Source organism: Procambarus clarkii, chromosome 55 (assembly GCF_040958095.1).
Source record: "Procambarus clarkii isolate CNS0578487 chromosome 55, FALCON_Pclarkii_2.0, whole genome shotgun sequence".
Classification (NCBI taxonomy): domain Eukaryota; kingdom Metazoa; phylum Arthropoda; class Malacostraca; order Decapoda; family Cambaridae; genus Procambarus; species Procambarus clarkii.
The window spans coordinates 26,414,365-26,435,648 of NC_091204.1; the positions used below are offsets into that span (position 1 = coordinate 26,414,365).

The following is a 21,284-nucleotide window of genomic DNA, read 5'->3' on the forward strand; positions in this document are numbered from 1 at the left end:
CTAATTTCCCACTCTTCTGTTCTTTATTATTTTTACTTTCATATCTGGTAAACTTTATTACTTATATACAGTATCTGCTAAATGTTATTACTTACATATCTGCTGAATAATATTTACAATCACTTCTCTACTCTTGCATTTTTTCTTTTCAAATACAGTGCATCATCACTCTAACAGACCCCGCTCTAACAGACCCTGCTCTAACAGACCACGCTCTAACGAATTCCCGGATGGTCCAAGTGAATTGCATTTGGCACTAAATGTTCAGTGGAACATACAAAAATTCATTTGTGTTGTTCCACTGATGGTGATGACCTAGTCCGGCATGGCAGGGCTGTGAGAGCTGTGTACTGTACACACTCTCCACATCGTTCACTTCAATATCCATATCACTAGTAGCAGACACCTGTGTTAGGTCTTTTTCCAGATTTGGGTTATCAAAATCACTGGCATGCTCATCTTCAAGCAATATGCCTTTCTATTCCAACATCAAATGATGTTTTCTTGAAAACAAGGCCGACTAGGGCTGGGAGCTTGATATGGATGAATACGACATGGTTGCTACCTTGAATATGAGCCTGCCCATGACCGTGGGGAATGCTGGGAATTTTTTTAAATCTGGCAAACACCTCAGGAATCCATCTTGTACCCAAGTCAACGCCGTGTTGGACAGGTGTTTGGGAGCCAGAGGCGCGTGTGCCACTCATTGTTGCTCACTCAGTACTAACCCAGCCAGCAGCCCTACGACATTCTGGGAATTTTTTCCAAGATGGCTGCCTCTCACAGTAGGTCCTAAGAGTCCATTTTGTACCCAACCTACCGCGAGCGTGCTTCGACCGTATACAAAGAAATGAAAAATACTTTTGTCAGTTGGCGCAGTAATTGGCGAATGGCATTTGTCGTTTTGCGCAGTGCAGTGGTTAAGGTGTTATGCGCACCCCTGATTGAGCAATATTATGTGCTATTTGCATTTCAGAGGGTTAATACACTCAACATAACTGGGTAATAACACCATGATTAACCCTTAAACTGCACAACACGTCCTATGATGTGTTGAGTAACTTGCTATAAATTGTGCATGATGTCATATGACGTGATGGAATACCACACGAAGATTTGAATGGCCATCGGGGTAGGGGGGCCCCCATATGCTGCCTAGGGGCTATAGTAAACCAGCTGCCATTTTGTAAAAAAAAAAAAACAGCTCACGCTACCAATGCATGGGAGGCCCCAATTACCCAGCGGTCACCATGGCAAGCGCACAGCAAAACGCCTCCCGCGCACACACCACGCAATCACTTACTCAAGAGCAAATAACTAGTGAATTATTTTCTGATGGTGAGGACAGTGATTTTTGATGACCCCTGACATTGATAAGGACTACAGACAATTGACCGATGATAGTAGCACAGACAGTGAATATGAGATACAGCCTCCTCCCACGGCGAGGCATACATGCTCACCCGTGCCTCCTCGCCCAGTGTCTACTCCAATTCACCCACGACCACACAGTTCTTGTGCTTATTTAGAGTATGAGGATATTTTGGACAACGAGTCAGAGGAAGGTGATTCATTTTCTGGTTTTAGTGAAGTGGATTTAGAGCATAGTGTTACCGTGCCTGTTGCTAGTACCAGTGGTGATACCAGGCGAGAACTTGTCACGTCAGCAGCGTCTCGCCCAGCCAAGCGCTGCCGTATGGCACCACATGAGAAACCAAGACCCTCATGTTCACGTGATTTCACCTCACGTTCACATAGCGGCCGTACTTTATGTAGACGGGCTACAGCTCCTGGTCCACGGTATACAACGCTTCCTCGCTGTCGTGCCACTGTTGCACCTCGCAGGACCCCAGGTGTCCTTGTGTGGAGTGATAGTGACGATTTTATTCCTCTAATTCCTGGCTTTGGCAATAAAGAAGTTGGGATTACAGACCTTTTCCCTGATAATGGTGAGGACATGTGTGAAATGGATTACTTTAGAGCATTTTATGATGAGCCGCTCATGGAATATAATGTACACCAAATGAACTTTCATGCGACTCATCTCATTGGAAAAGAGTTAACAGAATATTCACGATTGCAGCATTGGAAAAACTCTACTGTAGGTGAAATGTATGGATTTTTGGCAATATGTATGTTGATGAAACATTGTGTCAAACACGCTATCACAGATTATTGGAGCAAAGACCAGACTATTCCAACACCTTTCTTCGGGAAATATATGTCCCGAGACAGGTTTCAGACTCCTCAGGTGTCTTCATTTTGCAAGTAATGAGGACCGGACAGAGGATGATAGATTTTGGAGAGTCAGACACTATATGAATGAAGTGACTGGAAAGTTCAGAGATTTCCATGTACCAGCACAGAAGCTGGTGATTGACGATTCTTTTGTGCTTTTCAGAGGACGTGTTGCATTCAAGCAGTATATTCCCTCCAAACGCAACAGATTTGGATTGAAATTCTTTGTTCTTCGTGACTGTGAAACAGGATACGTGTTACACACGATTCTGTATTCTGCTAGCGATGTAGACATTCCCGGTAACGACCAACATGGTTTCTCAGGTAGTGTGGTGAAGTCACTGATGGTACCATGGATGAACAAGGGCCACATTTTATACACGGATAACTGCTATACAAGTCCCTTGCCAGCTAGGTTCTTGATTTAAAATAGAACTGGATTGTTTGGTACAGTAAAGCCAAGAAGAAGGGGAAATGCCAGTGTTTAACAATAAACTTGAAGTTTATGACTGCCAGCTAAGAAAAAGTGATCAAATACGCTCAGTTACGTGGAAAGACAAAAGAGAAGTGAACTTGCTGACAACCGTTCGTGATGGTACAATGATGAACAGTGGCAAGGTGAACTGAGTAACGCAAGAACCAGTATATAAGCCAGATTGTGTTCTTGACTATAATATCAACATGCGTTTGGTTGATAAATCTGACATGATGGTGGGCACTGTCGAGTGTGTGCAGAAAACATTAAAGTGGACGAAAAAAGTGTTTTTCCGTCTTGTTGACATAAGCATGCTGAATAGCTATTATATGTACTGTATCTGGTGAAAACTTGACGTAAACCAAGTTTCCGTTCGTTTGCTTTTACACTTGGGACACAGTTATTAGCAAAGTTTGGCAAAGATGTTCCTGGCATACAAAGACCCATCATGAACCCAGTGTTGCAGCATGCTGCTACACCCAGGAACGCTCACATGGAGGTCATTCAAGCACACAGACTAAAACATTTGCCACCAGCTGGAAAGCATGCAATAGACAAGCGTGATTGCTTAGTTTGTAGAACAAAAAAAAAAGAGATCAGAAACGTAAACATGTGCAAACATGGTGTGAAGCGTGTGCAGTTCCATTATGTGCTGTCAACTGCTTCAATGCCTACCACTCTCTCCAAGACTTCTTAAATGTGCAATAATATTACAAAAACCTGTAAATAGTGTGTGTGTAAATATAATAATGAACAATGTGAATACATATTATATTGGCATAATGGGAAAACATTTTTGTGCGCATGTGTATACTCAATGTATGCAGCATTTATTACTATTGAACATGAAGTAACATTATATGCAACACAATTAGTGAATATTTGTGATAAAATATGCGTAGACACTATAAATAATGCCGCGAAAATAAATTCGTAGCAATTCTGGCTGCTTGAAGACTGCGCGCGATGCCTCTGGGCCGCACCTTGCATGAGCAAGCATGCAGGGTGTGACGTCATCGCTCATATTGTCGACTCATTTATGCCATTTGTATGTACGATTAATTTTTTTCTCTCTTGTGGTCAGGGAACACAAATTAACAGGTTAGGAAACAATTTTTTTTCTTTTTTGTTATGCACCTGTGGGTGACAAGGTGCAAATAGCCCTTAGCAACACAAGGGTTAACCCTTAAACTGCGCAATGCGCCTGCAGGCCCACGTCTGGTTTGCGCAACGCGCCTCCGGGTATTTTTATTTTTCACGTTCCATTCAAAACTCCCGCGGCTACGTGGGGCTCACATCAGCTTCCTCAGGGCTCTTGTAAACAACGCCATCTTTAAAAAAAAATCGTGGTCCACATTCCCGGGTGTTGGAGCCTCAGTAGTGAGTGAGCAACCAAGGCCGGCGCATGCAGTATGAGTGCACAGCACTGCTGTTCAGCGTGTGGCCACAGCATCGCCTAATAATGTCAAAATATATATATAATCTGTATTATTTAGCCATGATAGTATTATAGAAGAGCCTGAGTGTGATAATGACCTGGAACAATGTACAAATATCAGTGATTCAATGCTGTTCACGATGTTCACAGCACCACAGCATTATTTCGTCCATTTGGAATCTTCAAATGACTTCTTAGGTTCCTTTTCAAAATAAACGTGTGGTCAATTATTCATTTACAGGAATTAGTGACCAGGATTGTGGCTATAATTAGCATTGTGTGTAGTATTGTGGAAGGAGGAATTTTGGTGAGGGAGGGAGGGAGGGAGAGAATTGAGGTAGCCTCCACTGTGTGCGGGAGCCAATCTTGTTTTGCTCACCATACTAGCTTAGTGGTTCACTACGGGGAACACATATGTACATGGGTATATACAGTGTGTGTATATAGTATAATAACAGCAACAAGAGTTTGTTGGGAGGAGCTATTTTTGTGAGGGAGGTGACGTCGTAATTGCAGCATCATCTGCTGTGTGATTTCTCATGCAGTGTATGGTAGCAACTGTACTGTTAGGACACAATACCGGCTTACTTGCATAGTTCTGGTGAATAAAACATGTAGATAGGTATACATAACATATGTAAATAGTGTAATATAAACAGTAAGAGTATGATGGGAGGAGGGGTGATGGCGAGTACGATGTTGGAGGAGAGAGGGAGGACTGGCTGGCTGGGTGTGGCAGCTCACACTCGCTGAGTTCTGAGTGTGTTTATGGTGTGTGACAGTGCAGAGTGTGTAAATGTGTTGTAAATATACATAAATGAACCTGAAACATTGGTGTGAATAACAGTATGGTGGGAGGGGTGGTGATAGTAAGTACGATGTTGGAGGAATAAGGGAGGACTGGCTGGCTGGGTGTGGCTGCTCACACTCAAGGAGTTCTGTGTATGTTGATGGTGAATGTATATACTGTGTGACAGTGTATAGTGTGTAAATAGATTGTATATATACATAAATTAGCATGATACATGGTAAATATGTGCAACATACGTGTACACATGTGTCTTGCACGTAACACAGATTCTTCGGACAGTACGGATGTTTTACTGCCATAATATAGTGTACGTGTTCTTTATACATAGAATTAGCACGTAAAAACAAATAAAATGTATTTGGAACTGTGCGCAAAATATGAAAAAAAATATATTTGCGTCAACTCGCGCGCCCCACGCCCTACTGGCCCCGGGAGCGTACGTCACAGGCGAATGGCGAATGATGACGTCACGCCCCAACTTATAGACCCCATAGCAGCCAAAGTAAGTACAATTTCGATTTTTTTTTTACATACCCATATTCAGGGAAGGGTTTTTGACACTTTAAACAAAAAATTCCAGAGAATTTATTTCCTGCGCACTGCGGGGGTGTCATATTTGGAGGCAACGCAGTTAAGGGGTTAATACACTCAACATCACTGGGTAATGCCAATATGATTAATACACTCACCATCACTGGGTAATGATTATAATTAATACACTCGTCATCACTGGTAAATGACAACACCAACATTAATACACTAGTTAATGAAAATATCTTGATTATTACACTCACAATCACTGGATATCGACATCAACATGATAAACACACACACTGGTAGTACAGTAAGAATAAAATTGTCCTTACCATCATTAATGGGCAAGAGTTGTGTTTGCTATCGTCCTGGGTAGCCGAGCAGAGACTGGAAGCAGTGTTACCTATTAAGGCAAAATAAAACAAATTTAAGGTTTCTATGACTAAATTTTTCCCACCAAAACACAGTAAATATTTAGAAAAATTAAATAATTTTTTTTAGGTAATATACTTTGAGCAAAAGTAAGGAGGGTGGGCATGAGTAAGGAGGCTGGGCAGGAATAAGGAGGGTGGGCAGGAGTAAGGAGGGTGGGCAGGAAAGGGGAAGGGGGTATGGGCAGGTTCTCGGCTGCCTCCCCTCCCCTCTCTAACAGCCTACGTAATACAAACCATGTGCATTAACCCTAAAGCTGCTACAGCCTGGGCTGTAAAAGCTGGGGCTGGGCAAAAAATATTTGAATTATGTGAAAATTAATATTAAATGTTAAACAAATCTCCAACTTATTGGCTTAAGTGTCATGAAAGTTTCATCCCAATATGTTCAGAAATGTATTTTAGACAATTTTTTTTAAAAAGGAGAACATTTTGTTGATAAGGAGAACAGCTCCTGTTAACTGGAACTGAGGGATAATGCAGTAATAAAGAGATGCAAGCACCTGTCCAATGTACAAACAAGAAGAATAGTAGCAAGAAGTGTCCACAAAGTGGATATGCAGCTGGTGTCTGTATAGCATTGCTGAGTAATACATAATAATACCAATAATAATGAGTATGTTATCATGCTCTATTTTGTTAAATATCATAAAAATGCATTGCCTAATGTTAATATCTGTTACTTTCACCAATGTCCATTTTTTTGTCTCCTTTGTTTATTATCTCATTTTGTTGTAACCTCTACATCCTGGAGAGTGCATACCCATCCCCTAACTATGTCAAGATAGAATGAAATTGATCACCAAATGAATCAGTCACAACTGGCAGAACTTTGGACTTTGAATTTTTTTTTACTGAGTTTTTCACAGATTTCAAATTCTATTTTCTTTGTCTCTTTAGGCTGTTTTGATGATTAGGGACCAGATTAGAGCTTTATCACTTCTATAAAGTATACATTTTTATCCCATAAATCATTATAATTACCCCCATATTTTGTTTTTTGGGGGGTTATTTTTTCTTGACATCATTACAACACATATTGACCTACAACTTTCACATACTCGAGTACGAATGTCGAACAACGTTTATTAAAACATACAAGTAAATTAATGAATTAGAACTACCTTATTCATTGTCGATAACTTCAATTATCTAAATAACTAGAGTTTCAACTTTGAATCAGCTTAAAAAATATCCAGTTTCTGACCAATTCTCACCATTTTTACAAATAATGTGCACAGCTGTCTGTTCTACAATCCTATTACAATGGACTTTTCACAAACCCTAAACGTTTGTAGTTATCCTTTTTTTCTAAATTTGGCGCATAATTCATATGCCACATTGACAATTTTTTTTACAGTAAACTAAACTGAAAACAAATATTCTAAATCTATGAAAATGAAGATCCTATACTATTCTGAGAGCATAACAACACCAAATGAACAATTGGTGATAGTTTATATTTTTGCAGCTGACTTCAAAATCTGAAGTTTTCAATATTCACTTTTATAATTATTATTTATTTTCGTAATTTTCAAGTTACGTTTGTGATCATTTAGACAAAGTTGCAGGATTTGCTAGTATGCACAAAAAATTGGAAAGCATTAGAGCAAATTTGAGAAATTGAACTTTGCCATCAGGTCCTGTTGTATATGTATGCCATGCACAGCTTAAGCGTCATGAAAGTTTCATCCCAATATTTTCAGAAATGTATTTAAATTTTTTTTTTTTTAAATAACATTTTGTTGGCAAGGAGACATGCTCCATTTAACTGGAACTGAGGGATAATGCAGTAATAAAGAGCTGCAAGCATTTGTCTAATGCACAAAGACGAATAGTAGCAAGAAGTGTCCACAAAGTGAATATGCAGCTGGTGCCTGTATAGCATTGCTGATTAATACATAATAATACCAATAATAATGAGTATGTTGTCATGCTCTATTTTGTTATATATCATAAAAATGCATTGCCTAATGATAATATCTGTTACTTTCACAAATGTCCAATTTTTTTTTTGGGGGGGGGAGGAGATTTGTTTTTTCTCCTTTGTTTATTATCAGATTTTGTTGTAACCTCTACATCCTAGAGAATGCATACCCATCCCTAACTATGTCAAGATAGAATGAAATTGGTCATCAAATAAATCAGTCACAACTGGCAGAACTTGGGACTGAATTTTTTGACAGTTTTTCAGATTTCAAATTCTATTTTCTTTGTATCTTTAGGCAGTTTTGATGATTAGGGACCAGATTAGGGCTTTATAACTTTTATACAGAATACATTTTTATCCCCTTAATCCCTATATTTTATTTCTCTGGGGGGGGGGGTATTTATTCTTGACATTATTACAACACACATTGACCTAAAAGTTTCACATATTCGAGTAAGAATGCCAAACAACCTTTAATAAAACATATAAGTAAATTAATGAATAAGAACTAAATTATTCATTGTCGATAACTTCAACTTCAATTATCTCTAAAACTAGAGTTTCAACTTTGAGTCAGTTTTAAAAAATCCAGTTTCTGACCGATTCTCACCATTTTTCTAAATAATGTGCACAGCTGTCTCTTTTACAATCCTATTGAATGGATTTTTCCCAAACCCTAAATGTTTGGAGTTATCAATTTTTTTTCTAGGTTTGGCGTATAATTCAAATGCCACATTGACAATTTTTTTTACAGTAAACTAAACTGAAAACATACATTCTAAATCTATGAAAATGAAGATCATATACTACTCTGAGAGCATAATAACACCAAAGGACTAATTGGTGATAGTTTATATTTTTGCAGCGGATTTCAAAATCTGATGTTCTCAATATTCAATTTTATAATTATTTTTTTAATTTCTTATTTTTTAAGTTACGTTTGTGATCATTTAGACAAAGTTGTAGGATTTGCTAGTATGCACAAAAAATTGGAAAGCATTAGAGCAAATTTGAGAAACTGAACTTTGCCATCAGGTCCTGTCGTATATGCTCCCAAAATATGATGTATATGGTCCCGAAACACTATGCGTGCTAGTGGCTTTACAAGAATGGTTATCTTCTTGAGGTTATCTTGAGATGATTTCGGGGCTTTAGTGTCCCCGCGGCCCGGTCCTCGACCGGGCCGCGCAGTTTACTGGGTTAGAAAGAAAAAATAATTTTTTTTTTTTCAAAATGACATGCGCCTGTGGGGATGGCAGGATATTAGACCCCAAGCATGTTAAGGGTTAAAGCACATTGGTATATTAAAGCTCTGATTAATTACATTGACAGCTTGATTGGTAATTTAAACAAGATTAATAGACACCATACAGCAGATTGACAGCACAATCACCCCATTGACCCTATTAAACTTAAAATCTAGTATGTTTATGTTACTCTATGTTCTGATAAGTTCCAAGAAAATGTCATGAGGAGTAGTTCTAAATTACACCTTGTATTTCCATTCTGTAATTAATGTATATAAACTACTGTACTGTTGCCTAGAACTACTGACTCCATAATGTAATAATCTATGCCTGTACTCTGACTATACTCTGTACCTGTAAAATAAGGCTGTAAAGTACCTGTACACATTTTTTGTCAATTTTACTGTAAATTATCTACTTAAAATTATCTGTTAGTTTAAGGACTTCCCCGAAACTCTATGCGTGCTAATGGCTTTACAAGAATGTAAAATCAACTTCATTTCTATATTTTCTCTTAACCCCCAATGTACCTTCTTGTATATAAATAAATAAATAAATGCTTGTCATCCTTATTCATCACCTTTGTATTAATTTTTTATTTTCCTTGAACATTATCATTTTGTTAACTTACTTCTCTTATAGTATTAAGTGTTTTACCCCATCACAATATTAATTAAAAAATTTCGATATTACTATTAATTTTGCCCGAAACGCTTTGCGTAATAGTGACTTCATTAGTACAGTATGTGTAACTGCTGTCCCTTCAATTGAACAATACTCGTATTACACATAGAAATCACAATAGTGTGATGCATCAAATTTATTTATTTATTATTTATTTATTTATTTATTTATTTATTTATTTATATACAAGAAGGTACATTGGGTTTGTGAGAATACATAGCATGGTATTTACAATCTTGTAAAGCCACTAGTACACGCAGCATTTCGGGCAGGTCCTTAATCTAACAGATAATTTTAAGTAGGTAAATTCTAGCAGAATTAATAAAATGATAACAGATACATTGCAAGAAAGAAAAAAAAATGAGATGAGAGAGATTAGTAGGAATATTAAAGCACATTGGTATATTAAAGTACAGACTGATTGCATTGACAGCTTGATTGGTAATTTAAACGAAGATTAATAGGCACCATACAGCAAATTGAAAGCACATATAATAAGACAGCAATGATCACAATGGTAAAGTTGTATGGACTGGGTACATGAAGATTGGGGGATTGGGTAGCACTAGATACAGTGCAATTTTAAAGCAACAAGGTAGAAAACTATGAAGATGAAATTAAGTACTTTTTAAGTTTTGTTTTTGAATGATGCAAAAGCTGGACATCTTTTCAATTCATTAGGAGTGAGTTCCATAGACTGGGTCCCTTTATTTGCAAAGATTGTTTGCACAGATTAAGTTTGACTCTGGGGATATCAAAGATATACTTATTTCTGGTGTGGTGATAATGGGTCCTATTATATCTGTCCAAGGAGAGTTTCAGAACATGATTTGCATTTAAGAACAGGGTTTTGTAAATGTAGTTGACACAAGAGAATGTGTGGAGTGAGATTATGTTTAGCATGTTTAGGGCGTTAAACGAGGGGGCTGAGTGTTGTCTGAAAACAGAATTTGTTATTATTCTGATAGCAGATTTTGCTGGGGGATGATGGACCAGAGGTGGTTTGCAGTGGTTGAACCCCATGCACAGATACCATAATTAAGATAGGCATAGATTAGTGTATAATATAGTGAGATGAGAGCAGAGTTAGGTACATAGTATCTGATTTTGGAGAGCATACCAACTGTTTTAGAGACTTTCTTAGTTATGTGTTGTATGTAGGTGCTGAAGTCGAGTCTCTTATCTAGGAATAGGCCAAGAAAATTTCCATCATTTTTATTACTAATGATAACATTGTCTATCTGAAGCTGAATTGCATTTGTTGATTTGCTTCCAAATAAGATGTAGTAGGTCTTTTCTATGTTAAGTGTTAGTTTGTTGGTTGACATCCATAAGTGAACTTTTTTTTAGTTCATTATTAACAGCATTATTTAGTGTATGTGTTTTGTGGTTAGAGCAGATGAGGGTAGTATCATCAGCAAACAATGTAGGTTTCAGAATGTTGGTGACATCAGGCAGACCATTGATGTATATAAGAAATAGGAGAGGTCCCAAGATGCTGCCCAGTGGCACCCCAATGGTTATTGGTAGAGTGGAAGTTATATCGTTGATGGCTACACATTGGTGTCTATCACTACGATAGGATTGTATATAGTGCAGGGCATGGCCTCGGATTCCATAATGATGCAGTTTACATAAGAGGTAGTTGTGATTACCAGTATCAAAGGCCTTTCTCAGGTCAATGAAGAGTCCAATCGGAAACTCATTTTTGTCAAGGGCTGAGTAATTTATATCAAGGAGACTAATAATTGCGTCGTTAGTACTCTTTTGGGAACGGAAGCCAAACTGACAGGAGCCAAGTATGTCGAATTTTACGAGGTAGGAGTACAGCTGTTTGTAGATAATTTTTTCAAATATTTTTGATAGTACAGGTAGGTTTGATATGAACAAATTTGAAATGAGTTTGTTTGTTTCATTTCAAGTTTGAAATTAACAAATCCACAAGAGCCGTGATGAACGTTCAAATCTACGTCCGCGAGTGTGTAATGAAGGAAAGGCGAAGAGGTAGAACAGCTTATTGACAGAGCTCAGGTGCATGGGGGAATTGTGTAAAAACCTAGTTTGTGTCTCGGAGAGACTGCAGGATCGGTGGTAGGTCAAGTTGATTTCTCGGTTGCAATTCTTATCCATGTCGTAGCTCAGTCGATTAACCACCATGCTGCGCCGAGTTTATTGTGAAATTCCTCGTGCGCATGAAATAAAGTGTTCCCTAAAAGTTCTTTTTTCTTAGTAAAATGATAAATTTCCTTCCCAGAACATGTCTATGTAAAAATAAATACCAAATTCCACTTACTTTGGCTCTGGGGACGTGGACAAGGTGCGTTGTGATGTCATCAGGGGCTGGTCGCCCGTGCGTGACACGCCCAGACACGGTCGCCCGGGCCATTCAAGCACCAGATGTTGGCACAAATATATTTTCCATTATCTGTTTTATGTATTTCCAATGCGGTTTTATTTTGTTTTTTTATCGTATATGATGCATATTTGTATCCTTTACAATATGTATACAGTAGAATGTTCATAATGTTCCATGAAACTGTGATACATGTGTCAGCAATGTATCCACAATAAATGTTTATTGTCGCAATAATATTTGTTAAAAATTCACTAAAATTACAATATGTACAGTTTCACACACTACACAGTAACACACTGTATTACACACTCAGTACTTCGGAAGTGAGTAATAATCAACGAAGTAGTCCAGGGTACACAGTGCGACTTCGCTCTCGTTGCACCAGGTACAGATAGAATTTTGCTTCCTGTTTCTTTGTTCTGTGTGCTTGCAAATAACGCACTCATGTACACCCTTGGCATTAGTACCTGTAGGTGGTATGTAGCCAAGCTTGTAAAACATAAGGTAGTCTTGCAAAGATTACAGGGAAAGATCAATTTGTAAGGTAGTCGCAAAAAGATCGCCTTGTAAGGTCCCACACAGGAAGAAATTCAGCCAGCCTCAAAGAGTGTCCGTCAGTCTGGAAGAGATTCAGCCAGCCTCAAAGAGTGTCTATCAGTAAAGAAGAGATTCAGCTATTCTTGAAAATATCTATGGAAAACACAACCATGGAAGCCGCTAACACTGTTTATCTATGCTACTTGTATCAGATCTATCATCACTGAACACAGAAAACGATTCATCTATGTATCATCTAAATAAATTGGCGATAGCATAGGTGGGCAAGGGTGGCGCTCAGAGCTACAACTGGATACGCTCGCTGTATTGTCCTCATAGGTGCTGGATCACTTGCATCTGACCTTTGTGTTAGGTTCTTATTGCACCTAGCTTCACAAATATTATACCCCTTATATTCTTCAAACATTAAGGCTTGAATTTCACCGACAAAGCGCGATCTTTCAACTCCGCGTCGGACAGGTGTTTGGGAGCCAGAGGTGCGTGCGCCACTCATGGTTGCTCACTTAGTACTAACCCAGCCAGCAGCCCTAGGGCATAAGGGGAATTTTTTCCAAGATGGCTACCTCTCACTGGAGGTCCTAAGAGTCCATTTCGTACACAACCAACCTCGCACACATTTAGAAGGGGTACGAAAAAATCAAACCGAGTATTCTCGGTTGGCGCAGTTAAGTGGTTAAGGAGAGTCTGGGATCTTCTCGGATGTAGGTTCGAACCCTCGTCATGGCCCTTGTGGATTTATTAATTTATTACTCTTATGTTCTTTGTACACACTCTTTTGAATAAATAATAATATTATTACTGTATTAATATTATTATTATTATTTACTCACAGAAAATCACACTAACGTGATATACATCAATGAGAAAATTCACTCGGGCTGTGAGGCGATGCGAACCTGCAATGTTTGCGTCACCTCACAGCCCCAGTGGATCGTTCATTGATGTATATCTCCTTAGTGCGATTTTCAGTGTAGTATCTGAAGTTGGGCGTACAGTGTTCAACTACAACACTTTATCCCTTCACCTGAGTGCTTGGGGGGGGGGGGGTGGTCTTGCGTAAAATTTGGACTGGCTTCAGGACTTCCTGTGATATCAGTAGAAATCTGATTGTAAGACTTTTAGGAAGTCAGTGGTGGTACAGTGGTAGAGTATGCAGCTGGCAATGCCTTGGTCGTGGGTTTGCAACACCACACAGTCCCAGTAGATTTTCTCTATTATTATTATTATTATAAAAATTATCATATTCGATAGGCCAATGTCCACACCCCAACACTGCCATAGGTCAATGTCCACACCCCAACAATTCCATAGGCCTATTTCCACGCCCCAAAAATTGCGTGTTGAGGTGTAAGACAATGGTGGAGCAGAAAGTACTCCAGTACTTACGGAGGATGATGAGAGTGCGAGGAACAAGGTGGTCAGGTGGAGCCAGTGACTCTTTCCTTCAACAGTTTTGTCTTTCCCTCGTGGTATATCCTCAATGTCTTCAGTGGTGTGGCCTCACCACACACTTACACTGCCATAAGTGTCCTGAGAGTACTGTGGGAGGGACAATTTGGCGGGTATTGTGGACACAGGTCTTTAAGACAGGCGAACTTCAAGAGTCGTGGAGACGTCTATAGCAACCTTTGTTGTGATGACGTCACTCGCTCGCTCGCTTACCCGCCACGTCGCTCTTCCCATTTTCTTTGGTTACTGATCTTTGCTGACGTTTAACCTGAGAGCCACTAATACTGGTGGCCTCAACGAGGACAGGAAGTTGGCGGCTTGTCAAAGGTCCTACCCATTTGCCTGGATGATCTTTTCTATCTGTATTTTAAAACCCAGTAGAGTTTTGGTGTTTACCTTACCTACTCCTTGGCGGGTAGGCTGTTCCACGGGTTTACATCCATACGGGTGAAAAAGCCTCTCCTGTTTTCTGTCCTACATTGTGGCTCGTTGAGCTTGAACCCGTTGCTCCTCGTTCGTATTACATCTGACCTTTTGAAGAAAGTGTCCGGATTGACATCGTCCAAATTGTTGACTTGTGATGGACTGTACTACCGGGACCCTGGACTGTACTACCGGGACCCTGGACTGTACTACCGGGACCCTGGACTGTACTACCGGGACCCTGGACTGTACTACCGGGACCCTGGACTGTACTACCGGGACCCTGGACTGTACTACCGGGACCCTGGACTGTACTACCGGGACCCTGGACTGTACTACCAGGACCCTGGACTGTACTACCGGGACCCTGGACTGTACTACCGGGACCCTGGACTGTACTACCGGGACCCTGGACTGTACTATCGGGACCCTGGACTGTACTACCGGGCTTACAGGGGGAACCCAAGTTTCAAACATGGGGACTTAAGATCAACAACAACAATGAAAAATTATCGTTGGGGAAATTCCACTAAACACCACAAATTCTATAACAGATTTATTACAGCAAAGATTAACACTGAAAATAATGGTAAGTTTCAAACGTTCTATCTGAACACTTCCTAAACTAAATACTGAATACAAAAATGATGTGGACTCTACACTGTACTAAAACTTCAGAGACAAATACCTTAAACACCACAGACAGGCCAGTTGTTCAGCCTTACTCTCTGAGAGATGTTGACCTCCAGGAAGCCTCCAACACACACTAACTAACCTCTCCACACTGACCTCTCACAGGCTGACCCAGGCTAGTTGTTCAGCCTTACTCTCTGAGAGATGTTGACCCCCAGGAAGCCTCCAACACACACTAACTAGCCTCTCCACACTGACCTCTCACAGGCTGACCCAGGCTCGTTGCCAGATTAATCTTTGAAAATGATTATTAACTAAAATCCAGTATTTGTCACTGAAGTTGACTTTATTATTCCAAAACAATTGGGATTTATCTAGATACAAGAGCCAGATTAATTACAATATTCAGTAGCACTTGTATTTCACTAATTACATGATTTAGGAAACTAGACTGGCTAATTATTTTCCAATGACGAAATACTTTTTCATATATACAAATCTTACTGAAGTCAAATGCTTCTTAGGTAACATACAAGACTTATTCTCTGTTCTCAATTGACGTTAATTTTAACATAAGTGCTTAACCATGATTGATAATTCCTCCTAATTCTGTAATATCTTTCATAATTCAAGTTCAAGTATGTTTATTGAGATAAGCAATAAATACATCTCAAAGGGATAGAGTAGCTTAGGCTATTTCAACCCCCCCCCCCCCCCTCTACTTCAAGTCCCTCAAGGGGCGCACAAATTCAGTGAGTACAAATAGACATATAACAGTACAAGAATCCCATTTAACATTGCATACAGCAAGTACAGCATATAATTGTTACATTCTTGGAGCAAAATTCTTGTAGCTCCTAAGTATACTGTCTATTATACCATTATCAGACATCCAAACAATTTGATGTGGTACACTATTTATTTCCTTATTTCTATATTTTTCAATAAGGTGACACTAATACATAATGTTCTAAGGTGTGGGCGTACGGCATACTACATAATTTACACTCCTTATCTTTTTCACTGACATCAACACCGTATTGCCAGATATATTTATATCCTAATCGTAATCTCATGTAAATTGAATCCTTCCAAGTAGACTTTCCTTTACCATAAGTGAAGGACGAATTTGTATTTATTATTGAATAATTCTTAAGTGTGTTACTACTGTCCACCATTGCCATTCTCTTTATCATTTCTTCACCCTCCTGAATCACCTTGAGTCTTGTTTTTATTTGTTTCAAGGTTAACTGACATACAACATCAACAAGAGTTTTTTCAGTGGCTCTCTTCGCTATGTCATCAACTACCTCATTCAACAGTATTCCCACATGTGAAGGGATCCACATGAATCTTACTTTATACCCAGTTTTTTCTAGTCTCTTAACATTCTCTCTACACTCTATCACAATATTCTGATATACTGGGCGTCTGCTATTTAAAGACTCTAACGCTCCTCTGCTGTCAATAAAGAAGCAAGCATTTTTACCACATTTGACTACTTCCTGTAATCCTGCTAATACTCCTTGGAGTTCAGCCTGCGTTGAAGAGACATTGTCAGTTAAGCGGCGTCCAATAACAGTATCTATAGTGCCGATGTCAGTGTACTCCCTGATCAAGACTCCACATCCTGCCTTCCCATCCCTAGCTACTGACCCATCACAATATACATGTAGAGTGTTTTCCGTAGGCAGTTTTCTAATTATACAATCATATGTTGCCCTCAGCTCTCCTATTTCATACATAATTTTTTTCTTTTGCAAGGGAGTAATTACTACATCTACATTACAATCCTCCCATGGTGGTGTAAATTTTCTCTTAGGCACAGCAATACTCTGTAATAACATCATACTTTATAACATTATAACATAATTTATTCATATATACTCTCTTCTTCATCATACACTGTTCACTACTTCCCACCTTTTGAACCGAGAGGATTAATTCATTAGCTCCCCCACCTCTCGTTAATCTAATGGCAGAGGCTACATTTATCTCTGAAATTCTATCCCCAATACTCTGCAGATTCAACTCCATCCTCATTATCTCAATCACAGCATTTCTTGGGCATCCTAAGATAATTCTCATTGCTTCATTTTGTACCTTCTCCAACTTGCCCATCCTACCTTTACCAAAACAAGAAATGACAGGTGCAGCATAATCAATAAGAGATCTTACAGTACTCAAGTATAACATTCGTAGCACAGGGACTCCCACTCCCTTTCCACAGCATGCCAAAGCCTTCAGAGGTTGTAATCTCTTCCGACATTGACCCAACAGTCTGTTCATCTCAGCTTCCAAACTCTCATGGGTATATCCAACATATATGCCTAAATATTTATATATATTAACTCTCTCTATATTTTTATCGTTTATTTTCAAAACAATGGGGCTCCGACTTCTACATTCAAACTTTGTTTTGTTTTCATTTACCACCAATCCCATATGGTAACACAGGTTTCCGAAATTGTCCAACACTGTTTGAACCTTTGAAATATCTTTGCCCCGAAACAAAATATCATCGGCATATATGATCGGAGTTACCCCATTTGAGTATCTCTCAGATGCTATCTTATTCATTAGTACATTAAACAAGGTGGGACTCAACACTCTTCCCTAAGGTGTGCCGAGTTCAAAAGACCTCACACCTGACATACAACCTTATTTATTTATTTATTTATTTATTTAATTTATTTATTTATGCATATACAAGAATGTACATAAGGAATGTGAGGATACAATTATGGTAATTACAGTCTTGTAAAGCCACTAGCACGCGCAGCGTTTCGGGCAGGTCCTTAGTCTAAGAAAATTTTAAGGAGGTAAATACTTGCAAAATTTATAGACAAAAAAATGATAACAGATTACATGGAATGAAAAAAAAAAAGATGAGAGAAAATTATAGGTACAGTATATTAAAGCACATAGGTAGCTATGATTGATTGCAATGACAGCTTAAAATGGTAGTTGACAACAAATTGGTAGGCACAATACAGCAGAAACAATATAAGATTGATTGCAATGACAGCTTGAATGGTAGTTGACAAAAATTGGTAGTCACAATACAGCATATGGCTAGCACATAAAAGAAGACAGCAATGAACACAATGATAAGGTTGTTTGATATTACATAAAAATTAGGAGATTGGGTACCACTAGGTACAGAGCAAATTTAAAGCTCAGTGTAGGAAACTAAATAGATGAAGTTAGGTACTTTTTGGTTTTGCTTTTAAATAAGGCAAAAGTTTTACAGTTTTTCAATTCACTAGGGAGTGAGTTCCATAGACTAGGTCCCTTAATTTGCATAGAGTGTTTACACAGACTAAGTTTGACCCTGGGGATATCAAAGAGATATTTATTTCTGGTGTGGTGATAATGGGTCCTATTACATCTGTCCAGGGAGAGTTTCAGAGCATGGTTTGCATTTAAGAACAGGGTTTTGAAAATGTAGTTGACACAAGAGAATGTGTGGAGGGAGTTAGTATTTAGCAAGTTTAGAGATTTAAACAAGGGGGTTGAGTGTTGTCTGAAAGCAGAGTTAGTTATTATTCTGATAGCAGATTTTTGCTGTGTGGTGATGGGCTTAAGGTGGTTTGCAGTGGTAGACCCCCATGCACAGATACCATAATTAAGATAGGGGTAGATTAGTGCATAATATAGTGAGAGGAGAGCAGAGTTAGGAACATAATATCTGATTTTGGAGAGTATACCAACTGTCTTAGAGACTTTCTTAGTTATGTGTTGAATGTGGGTGCTGAAGTTGAGTCTCTTGTCTAGGAATAGGCCAAGAAATTTGCCATCAATTTTATTACTGATGTTAATGTTGTCTATCTGTAGCTGAATTGCATTTGATGATTTGCTTCCAAATAAGATGTAGTAAGTCTTTTCGATGTTTAATATTAGTTTGTTCGTTGACATCCATAAGTGGACTTTTTTTAATTCATTATTCACAACATTATTTAGTGTATGTGGGTTGAGGTTTGAGTAGATAAGGGTAGTATCGTCAGCAAACAATATAGGTTTGAGAATATTAGAGACATTAGGCAGATCGTTTATATATATAAGAAATAGAAGAGGTCCTAAGATGCTGCCCTGTGGCACTCCAACGGTAATTGGTAGAGTGGAAGAAGTTGTATAATTGATGGTTACATATTGGTGTCTGTCACTAAGATAGGATCGGATGTAGTCAAGGGCAAGGCCTCGGATTCCATAATGCTGGAGTTTAAGTAAGAGGTAGTTGTGATTAACAGTATCAAAGGCTTTTCTTAGGTCAATGAAGAGTCCAATCGGAAACTCATTTTTGTCAAGGGCTGAGTAGATAATGTCAAGGAGACTAATGATTGCATCATTGGTACTCTTTTGGGACCGGAAGCCAAACTGGCAGGGGCTGAGTATGTGTGAATTTTACGAGGTAGGAATAGAGCTGTTTGTAAATAATTTTTTCAAATATTTTTGATAGAATGGGTAGATTTGATATTGGTCTATAATTGTTTATGTCCGCCGGATTGCCTCCTTTATGGACTGGCGTTACTCTTGCTTTTTTGAGGATATCAGGGAAGGTGTGACACTCTATAGATTTGTTGAACAGTAGTGCTATGGGTGGGGCAAGGGCATGGGAGGCTCTCTTGTACACAATGAACGGAATTTCACTGGTGTTCCCTGCCTTGGTTTTTAGAGAGTGTATGATGGACACAACATCTGCCGGGCTGATTGGTGAAAGGAGAAGAGAGTTTGGATAGCTGCCTGAGAGATATGTGTTAATATGTGTCTGAGTCTGAGGGATTTTACTGGCCTGGATACCACACCTGAGCCTTCCTTTCGTAAAGATTATCCCCTATCCAGCGCAATAATTTCCCTTTAACACCAAGACTAGCTAATTCATATAAAATAACCTCTTTGTTGGCTTTATCAAAAGCTCCTTGTAAATCAATGAAAATTGTATTATAATCATTTTCATTAGCTAGACATTTAATAATACAATCAGAGGTACTTTTTCCTTTGAGGAACCCGAACAAATTACTAGACAGCTGATCACCTATTATATATAAAAGTCTATTTAAAATGATCCTCTCCATCATTTTACAAAAACACGAGGTTAAAGACACAGATCTATACTCTCCATTGGCTTTAGGGATAGGGATGATCATAGCTTTTTTCCATTTACTGGGAATACTGCCCTCTTTATAACTAATATTAAAGAGGTCTAAAAGTGGGCTTTTCGTCATAGTGGCAAGTTCATTAAGTATTTCATAAGTTACTCCATCCTCCCCAGGTGCGGTAGATTTCCCAACTTTAATCGCCGTTATTAGTTCTTCTCTGGTAATACCTGTGCAAGTGACATCACCACTGTTACCTGCTATAAGTATAAAATCCTTTCTTAGATCTTTCCAAGAATCTAATGACTCTCTCGTTACAGCGGGTAATGAACTAAGTTTGGCAGCTTCCGCCCATTTATTTACGAGCCCATTTGCAATTCCTTGTGGGTCTGGATGTGCAACAAAATTGTGCTTTTTACCCTTTATTTTATTTACGTCTTGCCAGATTTCCTTCAAGTTTCTGTTACTCCCAACTTTCTCTGCAAATTCCTGCCAATACTTGCCCCTAATTTCCTTTCTCTTCTCCCCACACAGCCTAGCAACTGCCAGTAAAGCATTCTTCCCTTCCTCAGTCCTACCATTCCTATTCCAATCCCTGTGAGCTCTCCTCATTGTTAATGTCCACCCCTTAAGCATCTTGTCATGTGTATAATTTTCTTTTCTGGGGAGATGCCTTTTTATACTAGATGGTTTCCGGTTCAATGTTGCATTAAATACATCTACCTCCTTAAGTAAATCTTCATAAAATGCTTCTGCCGAAACCGGCTTATAAGTATCATACCAAGACTTAATATGGCCAACAAGACCCCTTAATTCTCCCTCATTAAACTTTAACCTTTTCCTCTGAAGGCAGGCATGCTTTTTATCTAGTTTAAGCTGTATTTGTAATGCAAAATGATCACTTAGCATTTCATCCACAGTAAGACAATTCCCCTCTATGCCCTCAGCATTTATTAAACAAGCATAATCTAATCTCCCTCC

General features: G+C 38.8%; 1 protein-coding gene across 5 annotated transcripts in view; it reads right to left on the minus strand.

Moving 5' to 3' along the window:
* LOC123747839 (uncharacterized) overlaps positions 1-14,344 on the minus strand; it is a 236,116-nt gene extending 221,772 nt beyond the window's left edge. For 4 of the 5 annotated variants that reach the window (XM_069305558.1, XM_069305556.1, XM_069305559.1 and 1 more), the window contains exon 1: positions 14,089-14,344. The gene's annotated coding sequence lies outside the window, so the exon portion shown is untranslated. Of the gene's footprint in view, positions 1-5,828; positions 5,900-14,088 lie in introns of all 5 variants that reach the window. The other variant, XM_069305557.1, reaches the window with a different exon arrangement.
* Positions 14,345-21,284: the final 6,940 nt, after the last annotated feature.